Genomic DNA, 14,725 nt, shown 5'->3' with positions numbered 1-14,725 from the left:
CTTGGTCCGCTAAGTGGAACCATGTATAACCAGTTCCATCAATGGGAAACCCGGAAATTGGAATAATGAAAGTTTATTTTCTGATGACTGTGATAACACCAGTCATAGCTGTCTTCAATTAGGTTGATGTCCCTGTCCTCTCTATTTACCAGGAATTTCAGCCAACTGCAGGCTGGGTTGGTGGAGAAAAAGGAGTTACAATTTATATAAATAAGAAATAAAGAAAAAACAAAAATAACACAAAAACACTTTGTGTGGGATTTGGATCAGCTACATTCATGGGTCAGTTTTCTAATCTGTGACTCAAAATCTAAAATATCACCCTGGAGACTTGAATTCTCAAGCAATTCCTGCAGATTCCTGTTTGTTTTCTTGTTTAATATTACTCATACCAGATCACACTCTGACTTCTAGGCATGAATGATGTGAATGAGGTTCTCTCAGAGAAACTCCTCATGGAGGTGCCAGCCAGAATGGGTAGAACAAGGTAACCTGAGGCCAATAGAAGATTAAAGACAATATCTTATATCTGTGCACTTGTATGTCTCTGAGAGCTTTGTTTCATGACTCATATTGACCAGTACTGAATCTGTTAGCCATGGCTCATGACTCAACTGCCTGCTGGGGCCAGGCAAATAAGATAAATACATGATGCTCTAGATGTCTTAAAAGACAGCCAAGAATGAACAAAGGTAGGACACTGAAAGTGCTGCTCAGCTAATGTCTCTCAAATTAAAAACAAATATGCAAACTATTTTTCTAGCTAAGCCCTCACCTGTTCTGGCCTGATTTGGCCCAAAGGTCCCCATTTGCACTAACCTACCAATTGTGTTGTCACACCCACTCACTACTTTCAGAAGCAAATGACTTATAAACACATGTGAGTATTCATAGAACTAATTACCTTCAAAATTCTGAATGGAATGTTTATTGTTGTGGTTGCTTGGATCTGCCCTTCTTAGACTCTTCCTAACAGCAACTCTGAGAGACAGTGGGTTGTGGGCCAGACAGAGGACCAAGCCGTTTCAACTTACCTGTCAGGTAGCCATTCCACATGTAGTTTCCAGAAACTATTCTGTTTCAAATGTTGATGTCCATAACTGACAACTACCCTTTGTTTATGTCTATAGTCCTTTTCATTGCTGATCTAATTGAGATTTCATGTAACTCACACCAAGAAATAGTAGACTTCAGACTAAAGAATCTATAACCTTTCTGATGCTTCATTGCTGCTGATCTAATATGAGATAAAATTCTGCTCTCTTTTGTAGAATATGCCTAGGTTTCTGGGTTTAGTATATCATAAATATGAGAGACCCACATAGATCTTCAGTATACAAAGTAGGAAGCAGACATTTATGTTTGTATCTAGGGAACACAGAAACAACATAGATGCAGAGTAAAAAAGTCTTCAACCCCATCTTTCTTCTGATTTATGATTAAACATTTCTGTAAAATATATATGTACAGGCCTCTTTTTTCCTGCCCTGATACATTTTCTCCATCTATACTCCCCACTTTCCTTCCCTGGCCCATCACAGCTGCTTCTGCTGTTTCTCTTTGGGATATCTGGGTTCTCTTTTTAGCTCTTTCATTAATAAATCTAAGTGACCACACAACGTCTCTAAGGCTCATCTTTTTGATCTATTAAACTGAGATGAGAGTTGAACTAGGAATAATCTATAAGGTCCCACACTGAACCAACTACAAATCTTTTTTGTATGTATGAGATTTCATGAATTCAGCCAGAATTTTATTCTAGAATTAACAAACCTATAATTGGGCTGAAGCATAATACAATATGCCTATTTTCTCTAAGGATTCAGGTAAATTATCCATTTTATATAATTGTGTGGTCATCACTGTTGTTTGAAGATCTGTAATATAGAAAGTATTTATATCATGACAATGTTTAAAAGTTGCTTGTATTTCATGTTCACCAGCAGCAATATATTGCTTTATTAAACTAGAGATAATCAATAATAGAGCAACAATTTAAAGTTGAGATTCTTTGAGAAAACAATTGAAAGATAACCAATTTATTCAGCATGATTGCTTTATATCTTTTTGCTTGGTTACAAGTGTTAAAAAAAATCAACACAGCGTTACTTAGCAAACATTAAAAACACATATATTTATATGTACATATACAACTATATATACAATATTAAACTGTATAAAACCAATATATTTATTGAAAATATAGAAAAATTAATAAGTAGATAATTGGAATTTTTTAGAAGTGTATTTGTATATTTGTATATTTGTATATTTACCAGTGCACACAGATGTTATATTTTGATTTTTTTGATTTGTTTCCTAGTAATAGTCTCCCTACATATGTTGATTATTTTACACAAATTTAGAGTGAGGGTGTCTGAAAATCCACTCCTCTATAAAAGTAATCAGAAAACTGGTAAAAACTTGTCAACATCAATTTTCAGAACTTGGAAAATTAACCAAAGGCTTGCAACAATCTGAAGAGCATTTATTCAAGAAAAATGGGAAAATCTCAGTAAGAAGAGTGAGCTTTGTGACATTTTGATTTACATATTTCCATCATCTTCTCCTCAGCATCACAGAAGCCTTGAAATTCAACTACCTTGAAGTCACAGTAGCCATAATGTGATTGACAGAATAATGGCCCCCACGGATGTGCATATCACAATCCCCCAAAGCTATAATTACATTGTGCTAAATGGCAAAAAGTTACTGCGCATATGTGATTAAGTTAAGGCTCCAAATATGGAGAAATTATCTTGTATTATCTATGAGGCCTTGATATAATCACAGGTGACCTTATAGGACAAAGGCAGAAAGTAAAAGAGGGAAGGAGACGCTATACTATACTGCTGATTGTGAAGAGGGAGGAAGGAGGCCACAAACCAAGGGATACAGGCAGCCTCTGGAACATGGATAAGGCCAGAAAACAAAACAAAACCAAACCTGAAACAAAACATATTTTTTGTTTCCTTGGAGCCCCTAGAAAGAACAGAGTCCTGACGATTCAAATTAGATTTCTTAACTTCATAACTGTAATATCATACATGTGTTGTTTTAAGGCACTAAGTACGTAGTGATGTGTTATAGCAGCAATAGGAAATTAATACAGGTTTTGGTACCTGGAAGTGGGACATTGTTTGCTGTAGCAAGTACCTAAAAATACATAAGTGGCTTTGGAATTGTGTAATGGGTTTAAGCTGGAAGAACTTTGAGGAGCATAATAGAAAATTCCTGGATTACTTTACAAGACTGTTAGTGGAAATATAGTTATTAACAGTACTGTACATGAGAGCTGAGAAGGAAGTTATAGGAAACATGAAGAAACTGTATTCTTTTTATATAATGATAGAATGCTTAGCTGAACTGTGTCATAATGTTATTTTGAAAGATAAATTTGATTTTTAGTTGGGATTCCAAGCAAAGTGTTGAAATTGTGGTTTGGTTTCTTCCTTGTGCTTATAGCATAATGTGGGGGATAAAAAAAGAAGAGAGAGAGAAAAAAAGTCTTGAGAAAATTTTAAGCAAAAAGGAGTCAGGACTAGATGATTTAGAAGATTTTCATCTTATCCAGATTGCACAAGACACTAAAATGAGCACATTCAATGTCAGGAGATTGTGCTCTGGAGAGAAGGAAAAGGGAGTGGCTGGACAATCTTTTGCTAGTGCTTCTGAAGCAGCAACATTTCAGAGTATTCAATCACACAAAGGACTCTGAAGAGTTTAGGTGTGTGATTTTTGGATCTAAGCAGAAACCAGGAATGGAGTTGGCGTTACCAAGGAAATATCAATGGAGGAGCAAATGACAGGGAAAGGAAGAAATAAAAGAAATTCACTAGAATTGCAAATGAAAACTGCCTAATAACATTACTCAGCTGAAAACACATGTTTCCCCTTAAGAAAAATGAAGAATGATTCTGAGGGCAGAGCTGCAGAACAAGAGGGCAGAATCCTGAAGCCAGAAGGTGAAACTGACAGCCACAGAGGATTATTTCAAGTCCTCAAAACCTAGTAGAGCCTCACATGCTGGATTTCAAAATTATTTGGATTAATGATTCCTTTTTTCATTCTATAGTCTCCCTCTTTGAACAGAAATGCCTCTAACAGGGAAACTATGCCTGTCCTACCATTGTGTTATGAAAAGAGTAACATGTTTTCTTGTTTTACAAATCAAAGTTTGAAGAGAAATTTTTACCCATAAGGGATCATACCCACAGTCACAACCGACACAAGATTTACCTGGTGAGATTTTGGATGTTTAAGCTGATGAGGTTTATTTGAGATTTTGGACTTAAGTAGATACTGTAATGTGTTGAGATTTTGGAGATTTGATATGGGGTTTATATACTTTGCATGTGGGATAGCTAGTCCTTTCGGGGAACCGAGAAAGAAATATTGTAGACAGAACAATGGTTCCCCAACATACCTATATCATAATCCAGAGAGCCAGTAGATATATTACCTAGATGAAACAAGGTATTTTTCAAACATAATTACATTAAGGATCTTAAGATCTTTTAACACAAGGCAAATTATCCTGTGTTATCTGAGTGGATCAAATGTAATTACAAGGCTCCTAATGAGAGAATACAAGATCAGAAGGTAAAACTAGAAAAGAGAAAGAAAAATATAATTCCTACAGCCTCCAGCACAAAGGCAACCCTGAGGACCCATCGCAAACTTCTGACCACCAGAAATTGTAAAGCAATACATTTGTGCTGATTTTTTTAATTGATACTTAATATTTTACATATTTCGGTGCTACATGTGAGTATTTGTTAAATGCAGAAAATGTGTAATGATAAAGTCCAGGGTATTTGGAATTATCCATCACCCTGAATGTTTATCATTTCTTTATGTAGAAAATATTTCAAATCCTCTCTTCTAACTACTTTGAAATGTACAATACATGTTGCTAACTAAAGTCAGCCAGCTTTCCTTTTGAACATTAGAACTTGTAAAATTGAGTAGCCACTTTGGAAAACATTTAGCAGTTTCTCATAAATTTAAACATGCAGTTGCTAACTGACCCATCTAAAATAATAATAATAGTAACTCTTAAGTTTGTATCATCCTCTCTTTTGCTAGGATTCTTTCTTTACTTCTCTTTACCTCATCTCTTAGTTCATAGTCAATATCTTTGGAATGCAAACCTGCTATTTAAAATTTACTCTTGTTTTTGACAGTAACCATTTTTCAAAAGTATGTTTTCTTCTTTGTCATTATTAATATTTGTCTCTTGTCTACATGTTGTGGCCTCTTAGTTACAAGTTCAATTTTTTTCTTGTATCTACTTGAGAGTAGCTCACACAATATTTGTCACAAAATAATGTAAGTTCTGCAATATTTTCAATGTATTTATAGGCACCGTTAGAATCCTCCCCTTAAATTTTGAGCTGGAAACAGGGTTTGTAGATGGATTTATTTTATAAGTTTTATTCAGAGCAACCTAAGGAAAACACAGAGAATAACAAAATCCTAATTAGGGCCAATTAGAAAATTTGGCTCCATAGAAATTCGTTCTAATTTTGTTAGAATCATGTTGCTGGAGACAGAGATCTACTCAAACCTCATTTTAAGATGATTTATCTTGTCTTTACTTGGGACAAAATGTTGCCATGTTCATTCTTCAAGGCAATGAAGGCAATGAAGAATGAACAACAAAATGTTGCCAATGCTCATTCTTCAAGATTGGTGTGGGTAAAATCCAGCCATTTTCAAATGATTCTGAAACATAAAGATTTAATTTTGTTTAAATAGATTAAAGTCACATGGGAATATCAATTTGCACTCAGTTTATCATGACTGTATTTAGTACTTGTACTCCTAAAATTCCTTTTTGGTAATTGATAAGAGACGGAATTCATATGTAAAACCACATATATTAAAAACAATTTACAAAATAAAAGATGAATCATGTTTACACCATTAAATGTAGAAAAGCTAAAACTGTAGTTGTATATTCCTGTCTCTAACCAGGCTAATATGTTTTGATAATGTTAGATGTTAAACATAAAAGGCTAAATATTTTCAATAAGTCATACTCTAAAGCACTTACATAATCCAGATTATGGCTATTTATGACCTACGACCCTGGTTGTCTACACCAGAGACAATAACCAGCTGTCCACCTGGATTGGAGTATTTGCATCAGGTATGGCAATGTGTTTCTCAACTTACTTGATCCATAATAACATGGATTTAGATCGTTCCAGAATATAATTTGTTATAAAAAATTTTGACTGTGGATTAAAATACTGTGAATTTAAGACTTTTATATTTTATTTACATTTGAATTTTTATTTTTGATAGAGATAGTAAACTTACACTTTACATATTATAATATTGTTAATTACAAATTTATTTCCTAGGAATCTCATTTAAAAATAAATGCCTACTTTTGGCCAGGCGCAGTGGCTCACGCCTGTAATCCTAGCACTTTGGGAGGCTGAGGTGGGCGGATCATGAGGTCAGGAGAGTGGAAACCCCGTTTCCACTAAAAATATAAAAAATTAGCCGGGCATGGTGGTGGGCGCCTGTAGTCCCAGCTACTCGAGAGGCTGAGGCAGGAGAATGGTGTGAACCCGGGAAACGGAGGTTGCAGTGAGCCAAGATTGCGCCACTGCACTCCAACCTGGGTGACAGAGCTGAACTCTGTCTCAAAAAATAAAATAAAATAAATAAATGCCTACTTTTAAAATAGGAGATTGTATTTTGAGAATGTAACCTATATTAACATCGAGAATCCTCACTTCATCTATTGCTTGTGCATTAGAAGCCTGGTATGAAAATGTAAAATATAAACACTAATTTTGGGAAAATGTCTCTTATTCTGTACTAGAGTGAATACAATTAAATCAAAGTTTATGATGTCAATTCTGATTTAATTTCCTGTGATATTGTCTCTTGAATAATTAACTTTGACAATTTAGTTGTCTGCAATCATTGGCCACATTTTATTTTGTAATACTTTAAAAATAAAATAGTATATATGTAACTTCTTGAAAAGGTTGTTTACATTTTCAATGCTTAATTATAAACTTGTCATAAATTATGATATAAATATAACAAAACCTTTTAGCATTTGGGTAAAAACTATATTAAAATATTCAAATGATAATATAGATATTATCTGAATTTCAAAAATATGTATAATGTGTATTTTAAATTTTTTGTTAACAAAATTATTGAGTATATTAACAATAGAGACAAGACAAAACACCTTATAGACTGTAATAATAATTTTTCATTTGCCTGTTTCCATGGTGAAGTAAAATAAAATTTAATTTTAGACTACTATGATATACAAGACAAGTGACAGAAAAAAATCAAAGATGTTGACAATGGATCAATTACTTTAAATATCCTAAATGTAAATATTAAGTTATGTGTTGATATGTTCTTTAAATGTAATTTGAGTACTTCATAACCACATTCTTTATTTTTACTCTAATAGATAAATCAGTTAACAGTGTGTCAACATTTTGATCCTCTGGGGGGTATGTACCAAACACACTGATATATTAATTCTTTAAGATATAACTCGTTTTGTTGTAGTTAGATCAACCCCCATAAATTAAAGTGTTTCTTAAGTTGGAGGAAAGCTAAACCTTGCAAACCTGAAGAGAATGTATAGAAAGTCCTTAGATAATGAGAAGGTAAATGCAGCAATAGTCTTCTCATGAGAAAGGAAAAAAATACTGGCTGCAGGATCATTCCTGAAAATTCTGGTCTGCCCTTTTAGTATGCTAAACATAGGTATAACTCTTGAAATGGTTTTCCCACCCTGATTTCCTCAAATACAGGTATTTCAGAGAAGCAATAATTCCAGATTCTTCAGAAATTTTGTTAATAGAAGCAGAATGCAGGTAAGTTTCTGGATAGTCCAATTGTGCTCCCAAGTCTGAAAAATTAAACTGTCCTTTAGAATTTAACTGTTTATCTTTATCTCAACTTAGTATGAGTATTTCTTTTATGTGGATGAAACTAAAATGCATGGAAATGAGTGTCTAGTTACAAAAAAAAAGTACTATCATTGCCTTTCTTATGCGTTAGCGATTCTAAAACTAAAATGAGCATTTATGATTTATTTAACTCATGAAAGCTTTTCCATTTTGGCATAATATAAAAGAATGCTTTGTTTTTTTTCTTGCTGAATTATACTAAATTGTTTTATTTTATGCAAGATCATTTACTACAGAAACACCATAAGTAATTACAATAAACAAGGCATATGCTAGCCATTTTGAAAGAATCAAGGAAGAGTCAGATCCAGGCTTGCACTGAACTGCTTCCTCTGAAGTGTGAGGAATATATTTGCTGTGGTTTCAATGTGTTCACCAAAGTTCATGTGCTGGAAACTTAATCATCAATGCAATGGTGTTGACAGGTTGGACCTTTAAGAGGTGATTAGGTCATGAGGGCTCTGCCCTTATGTATGAATTAATGCCTTTATCTCAGGAGTGGGTTAGTTATTGTGGGAGTGGATTCCTGATAAAAGGAGGCATCTGATCTCCTTCCTCCCCCTCTCTCTTACACATTCTTACCATGTGATCTTCCACTACCACATGATGAAGCAGGAAGGCTCTCACCAGGTGCCAGCCCCACCTTCTTGGACTTCACCGCCTCCAGAACTTTAGAAATAAATCTCTGTTATTTATATATTACCCAGTCTGTGGTATTATTTAATTGAAATACCAAACAGACTAAGACAGAAAATTGATACCTGAAAATGTGGAAGCAGTGTTGGAACTGGGTCATGGGTAGAGGCTGGAAGAGTTTGGAGAAGCAAGCTAGAAAAAGGCTAGATTGCCATCAATGGAAAATTAAGGGTGATTCTGGTGAGGACCCAGAAGAGAATAGCTATAAGGAAGTCTGAGACTTCTTAGAAATTACTTAAGTGACTGTGATCAGAGCATTGGTAGAAAGATACACAGTAAAGGCAATTCTGATGAGTTGTAGATATAAATGAAGAACAAGGTGTTGAAAACTAGGGTGAAGGCCATTCTTATTACACAATTGCAGAGAACTTGGCAGAGTCGTGTCCATGCCCTTGAGCTTTAGGGAAGGCAGAATTTAAGCATAATGAATGAGGATATCTAGCAGAAGGAATTTCTATGCAAAATATTGAAGGAGCTGCATGATTAGTTTTAACCACTTATAGTAAGATGCAAGAGGATAGAAATGACTTAAAATGGAATTTATAATTAAAAGAGAAACAGAATGGAAAAATGTGGAGATTTCACAGAGTAGCCACATAAAGAGTAAAAAAGTATGTTTAGGAGAACAAACCAAAAGTGTAGCCAAGCAGTGGTTTACTAAGGAGATTAGTAAAAATACAAGGGAGCCAGGTACTATTCATCAAGACAATGGGAGAATGGCCTTGAAGGCATTTCAGAGAGCTTTGAGGCTTCCCCTCCCATCCCAGGCCCAGAGTTCCAGGAGCACCAAATGTTTTTGGAAGATGGATCCAAACAACACTCCACAAGCTCACTGCTCAGGGCTGTCTTGGTTCTGTTAAATATAATGAACTCCATTTTTCTCTTCAAAGAATCAGTATGTTAGTATGTTCAGCTCTCTTATTCTTTGTTCTCCATTTTAAAGTTTAACTTCCTGGTTCTCTTCACCCCCTTGCTTCTAATTTCAGTAAACAACTTTCCTGCCAGTTCTAATCAGTAGTTCACATCTGTTCCCCTGATCATCTGCTCTGACCTGAATCATCCTGAGTCACCTGTTCTGTAACCATCCTTCCCGCCAAACTACTCACCCCACCACTCCAGCTCGTACCCTTGCTCTCTTTAAAATAGCCAATCAGAATTAGCTTAGACTATGCAGTCCAACCCTAGCCAATAGGGGAACGATACAGCAGTAGGGGCTATCTGCGTCAGGAATAAGAACCCCTTCCCCTCCCTTGTTCAGGTGTGCTCTTGTCATTGCTCTATCCACGAGTTGCACCCTTCTATAGAAGTAAAATTGCCTTGCTGAGAAAATTAAATTTATGTTTGAGTGCTATTTCGTTTGTGGCACCGAAAATTTGTTTGTAACAGTTCTGTAGTCCCCATACCTCACTGAAGTACTCCTTGGCTACCTCAGCCATGGCTCAAGCAGGCCCAAGTGCAACTCATGCTGCAACTCCAGAGGGCACAAGTGGAAATCACTGGTGACATCCAAATGGTGCTTAGTCTTCAGATGCACAGAGCAAATGAGCTGTGGAGCCATGGAAGCTTCCATGTAGATTTCAAAGGATGTCATAGAAAACCTGGGGGCCCAAGGAGAGACTTGTCACAGGAGCAAAGTCAATACAGAAAGCCTGCACTAGGGCAATGCTCAGTGGAGTGGTCAAAGTGGGCAGCTCTGGAGACCACATTACTGTAGGGTCACTAGCAAGCAACTCCAGCCTGAGAAAGGTGCAGGCATGATGAGACTGCAACTCCTGAGAGCTACTGGGTGGACTGAAACTGTAATGCCCAACCTTGTTTTTACTAACCCTGTTTTTAGACTCTCCCTTTTCCTTTAATCATCTAGCCTTGTTTCCACCTGAATTGACTCTCCTTAGCTAAGAGAGCCAGACAGACTCCATCTTGGCTCTTTCACTGGCAGCCCCTTCCTCAAGGACTTAACTTGTGCAAGCTGACTCCTAGCACATCTAAGAATGCAATTAACTGATAAGACACTGTGGCAAGCTATATCCGCAATTCCCAAGAATTCATCTAATTGATAACGCCCAAAGCCCTGAGTCTATCACCTTGTAATAGTCTTAAAGCCCCTGCACCTGGAACTGTTTACTTTCCTGTAACCATTTATCCTTTTAACTTTTTGCCTACTTTATTTCTGTAAAATTGTTTTAACTAGACCCCGCCCTCGCCTTTCTAAACCAAAGTATAAAAGAAAATCTAGCCCCTTCTTCGGAGCGGAGGGAATTTTGAGCGTTAGCCGTTTCTTGGCCGCCGGCTAAATAAACAGACTCTCAATTCATCTCAAAGTGTGGTGTGTTCTCTAACTCACTCAAGTACAACATTTGGAGGCCCCAGTGAGATATTAATGCCACCAGGTGAGAGCCGGTCTTGCTCTAGGCTCCCCCAGAAGGATGGCTGGCTCAGAGGAGGAGCGCCACCTAAGAATTTTCAGGTCCCCGAAAAGTGACCGTCTTCAGGAGGAGAGCGGATTGACTACCGTGTGGGTGGCCTAAAATTCAACATCTGAGTCCTCAGCTTCTGACCCCGGGGTCAGATAGGTCAGATTTGATTTCAATTCTGGTAAGAGGGAAGCGGCCCTGATGAAGGCATCCCTCTTTTGACTCAGCCCCTTATTCTAGGACGCTAGAGGTTTGAGCCTTGGTTTTCTGGTAAGTGCCTTTGTGTTTTGGTTTGGGTGGGAAGTGGCCCTGACAGGGGCCCTCCCTTGACTTAGTTCACATTCCAGGACGCTGGGGAACTGAGCCTTAGTTTCTGGCAGACCGGTCTCTCTCTCTCTCTCCCTTTTTCTATCTCTCATCCTTCTTTTGTTCAGGTTTCTTGGAGAATCTCCGGGAAAGAAAAAAAAAAACTGTTATAAATTCTGTGTGAATGGTGTGTGGATGGGGGAGGAAAAGGGCTTGCACTTATCCTCCAGTTTGTAGCTCCATAGCGAAAGCTACGGAGTTTGAGTGGGCCCTCACCTGCGGTTCCGTGGCGACCTCATAAGGCTTAAGGCAGCATCGGGCATAGCTTGATCTGAGCCGGGGATTTATACTGGCCTGCCAATGCTAAGAGGAGCCCAAGTCCCCTCAGGGGGAGCAGCCAGGCCGGCATCTGAATGATCCCATCACAGGACCCCCTCCCCTTGTCTGCCTAATAAAAAATAAACAGGAAAACTGTTATAACTGTTTACATGCCCTAGGGTCAATTGTTTGTTTTATGTTTATTGTTTTGTTCGGTGTCTATTGTCTTGTTTAGTGGTTGTCAAGGTTTTGTATGTCAAGATGTCAGTATTGCCCAAGATGTCTAGGTAAAAACTTCTTCAATGTCCTTAGTGCTGATTTTTTGTCACAAGAGGTAAAATTTCTCATCAATCGTTTAGGCTGGCCACCACAGTCCTGTCTTTTCTGCCAGAGGCAAGTCAGGTGTTGTTACAGGAATGAGTGTGAAAAACATTCACCTGATTAGGATTTCTGGCACCATGAAGGTTGTAGGTATTTAGATTGTCATACCCCACATCCAAGTGATTGGACCTCCTCTAAATTAAACCAGTGGTAGGTTCAAAACAGCCACACTGCAGATTTCCTTGCTCACCTCTTTTGTCATTCTGTAACTTTTCCTATGCTCTTAAATAGAACACTGTGTAAGGATCCTACGCCCATGCTGCTTTACTTCATTTAGATTCCTACTCTGTTCGTCTGTGGCTACTCTCTCATCTTAAGGACGATCCAAGTAGTCCTTTTCCTCCTCGCCCCTGGCCCCTACCCCACACATCTCGTTTTCTGGTGTGACAGCAAGTTCAGCATCTCCAAGACTTGGCTCTGCTCTCACTCCTTGAACCCTTAAAAAAAAAAAAAAAGCTGAATTTGAGCTATTTGCCTTTGAGTCGTGGAGACATCAAAGGTATTTAGAGAACAGGTCTAGAAGGAAAATGAGAAGGGAGAACGCCTAGATCCAACCAACCCAGGAGATCTCGGGCTGGCCTCTAGTCCTCCTCTCTCAATCTTAAAGCTACAGTAATGTGGTAAGTGGTATTAGCTGTTGTAGTTTTTCTGTTCTTTCTGGTTATGTTAATTCTGTTTTTCCAATACTCCAGCCGCCCAGGGAGTGAGTTTTTCTGTCCGTGTTGGATCTGATATCTTTGCTCAAATTCTGTTAAATTGCCTTTTAAAAAATAATAATAAAAATAGGAAACACTTCCTCCCAGCCTTGTAAGAGTTGGAGCCCTCTCCAATGTATGCTACAGAATTTTTCTCTTGGTTTTTTGGAGAATTATGGAGTTCACCTTAAAAAAGGCAAGCTCCAGACACTCTGCGAGATAGAATGGCCAAAGTTAGGAGTTAGGTGGCCCCCTGAACGGTCATTGAATCCTACAATTCTTCAAGCTGTATAGCGGGTTGTTACCGCAACTCCCGGCCACCCTGATCAGTTTCCCTACATTAATCAATGGTTGAGTTTGGTCAGAAGCCCCCCTCCATGGCTCCGCTCATGTGTCATTCATAATTCTACCTCCAGAGTCCTCCAGAGCAAGGCTGCGTTTTCACCTCGACCCTCAGCCGGCTCAGCTCCGCCTGTACTGCCTCCCTCTGAAGAAGAGAAGAGTCTCCCTCACCCAGTCCCACCGCCTTACAACCAGCTTCCTCCCTTAGGGTCACCCCATGTCTCCTCGATGACATCCCCTGTGGGCTCGCCACCCATTGCCTCTCGACTGTAGAGGAAGTAGCCCCTCTACTACCACTGAGAGAGACACAAGTCCTTCCAGGCGAAGAGCGCTCAGCCCCCTTCTTGGTTTATGTCCCTTTTTTCTACTTCTGACTTGTATAATTGGAAAACCCATAATCCTCCCTTCTCTGAAAAGCCCCAGGTTTTGACCTCTCTGATGGAGTCCATACTCCGGACTCACCGGCCCACCTAGGATGATTGCCAACAGCTCCTTTTAACCCTTTTTCACCTCTGAAGGGAGGAAACGTATCTGAAGAGAAGCCAAAAAGTACTTCCTCACGTCAGCCAATAGACCGGAGGAGGAAGCTAGAGACCTCCTTGAGGAGGTCTTTCCCTCTACCTGGCCTGAGACCCAAATTCCTTAAGTCGAAGGAGACCTTTAGATAATTTTCACCAGTGTCTCCTCACGGGTATTAAGGGAGCTGCTTGGAAACCCATAAACTTGTCTAAGATGACCGAAGTTGTCCAAGGGCCCGATGAGTCACCAGGAGCGTTTTTACAGCGCCTCCAGGAGGCTTATCAGATTTACACCCCTTTTTTCCTAGCAGCCCCCGAAAATAGCCATGCTCTTAATTTGGCATTTGTGGCTCAGGCAGCCCCAGATATTAAAAGAAAACTCCAAACCTAGAAGGATTTGCTTGAATGAATATCAGTCAGCTTTTAGAAATAGCCCAAAAGGTTTCTGACAATCGAAAGTTTAAAAAAAAAAAAACAGCAACAAGCAACACAGGCAGCTGAAAAGGCCGCTGATAAAGCATTCAAAAGACAAACAAAAATCTAAATGGTGGCTATCCAAGAGGTGCAGGATGAAATGGCCCGTTAATTTGGACAGACACAGAAGAACAGACTTTTCAAAACCTGACAAACGCATTAACTGAAGCCCCTGCTTTAGCCCTCCCTAATATCTCAAAGCCGTTTCACCTGTTTGTCCACGAAAGCCAAGGAGTTGCTAAAAAGGCTTGAGACTCCAGACTTTAAGACCCTAGAGATGCCCAGTGGCCTATTTATCTAAGAGACTGGATCCTGTGGCCTCTGGATGGCCAAGTTGTCTGCGAGCTGTAGCAGCTGCAGCAAGCCTAGTCCAAGAGGATAAGTTGACTCTAGGCCAAAATTTAACTCTTACAGCTCCTCATGCTGTAGAGACTTTACTTCAAAGTGCTTCTGGTGAATGGATGTCAAATGCTCGCATCCTGCAGTATCAGAGTTTACTGTTAGATCGGCCTCCTTTGACTTTCTCTCCCACAAGGTGTTTAAATCCAGCTACTATCCATGACTGTCAAGAACTGTTAGAAACCACCAAAACTGGCTGACTGACCTTCAAGATGTGC

General features: G+C 38.6%; 1 long non-coding RNA gene across 1 annotated transcript; it reads left to right on the top strand.

Moving 5' to 3' along the window:
- The first annotated feature begins 951 nt into the window (after positions 1–951).
- On the top strand, positions 952–3,490 carry LOC129033446 (uncharacterized). Its single transcript, XR_008501585.1, has 2 exons — positions 952–1,041; positions 2,445–3,490. It is a non-coding gene; the product is annotated as an uncharacterized LOC129033446 (long non-coding RNA).
- Positions 3,491–14,725: the final 11,235 nt, after the last annotated feature.

This window comes from Pongo pygmaeus, chromosome 2, assembly GCF_028885625.2.
Source record: "Pongo pygmaeus isolate AG05252 chromosome 2, NHGRI_mPonPyg2-v2.0_pri, whole genome shotgun sequence".
Classification (NCBI taxonomy): Eukaryota; Metazoa; Chordata; class Mammalia; order Primates; family Hominidae; genus Pongo; species Pongo pygmaeus.
This window is presented reverse-complemented; position numbering and strand designations above follow the sequence as displayed.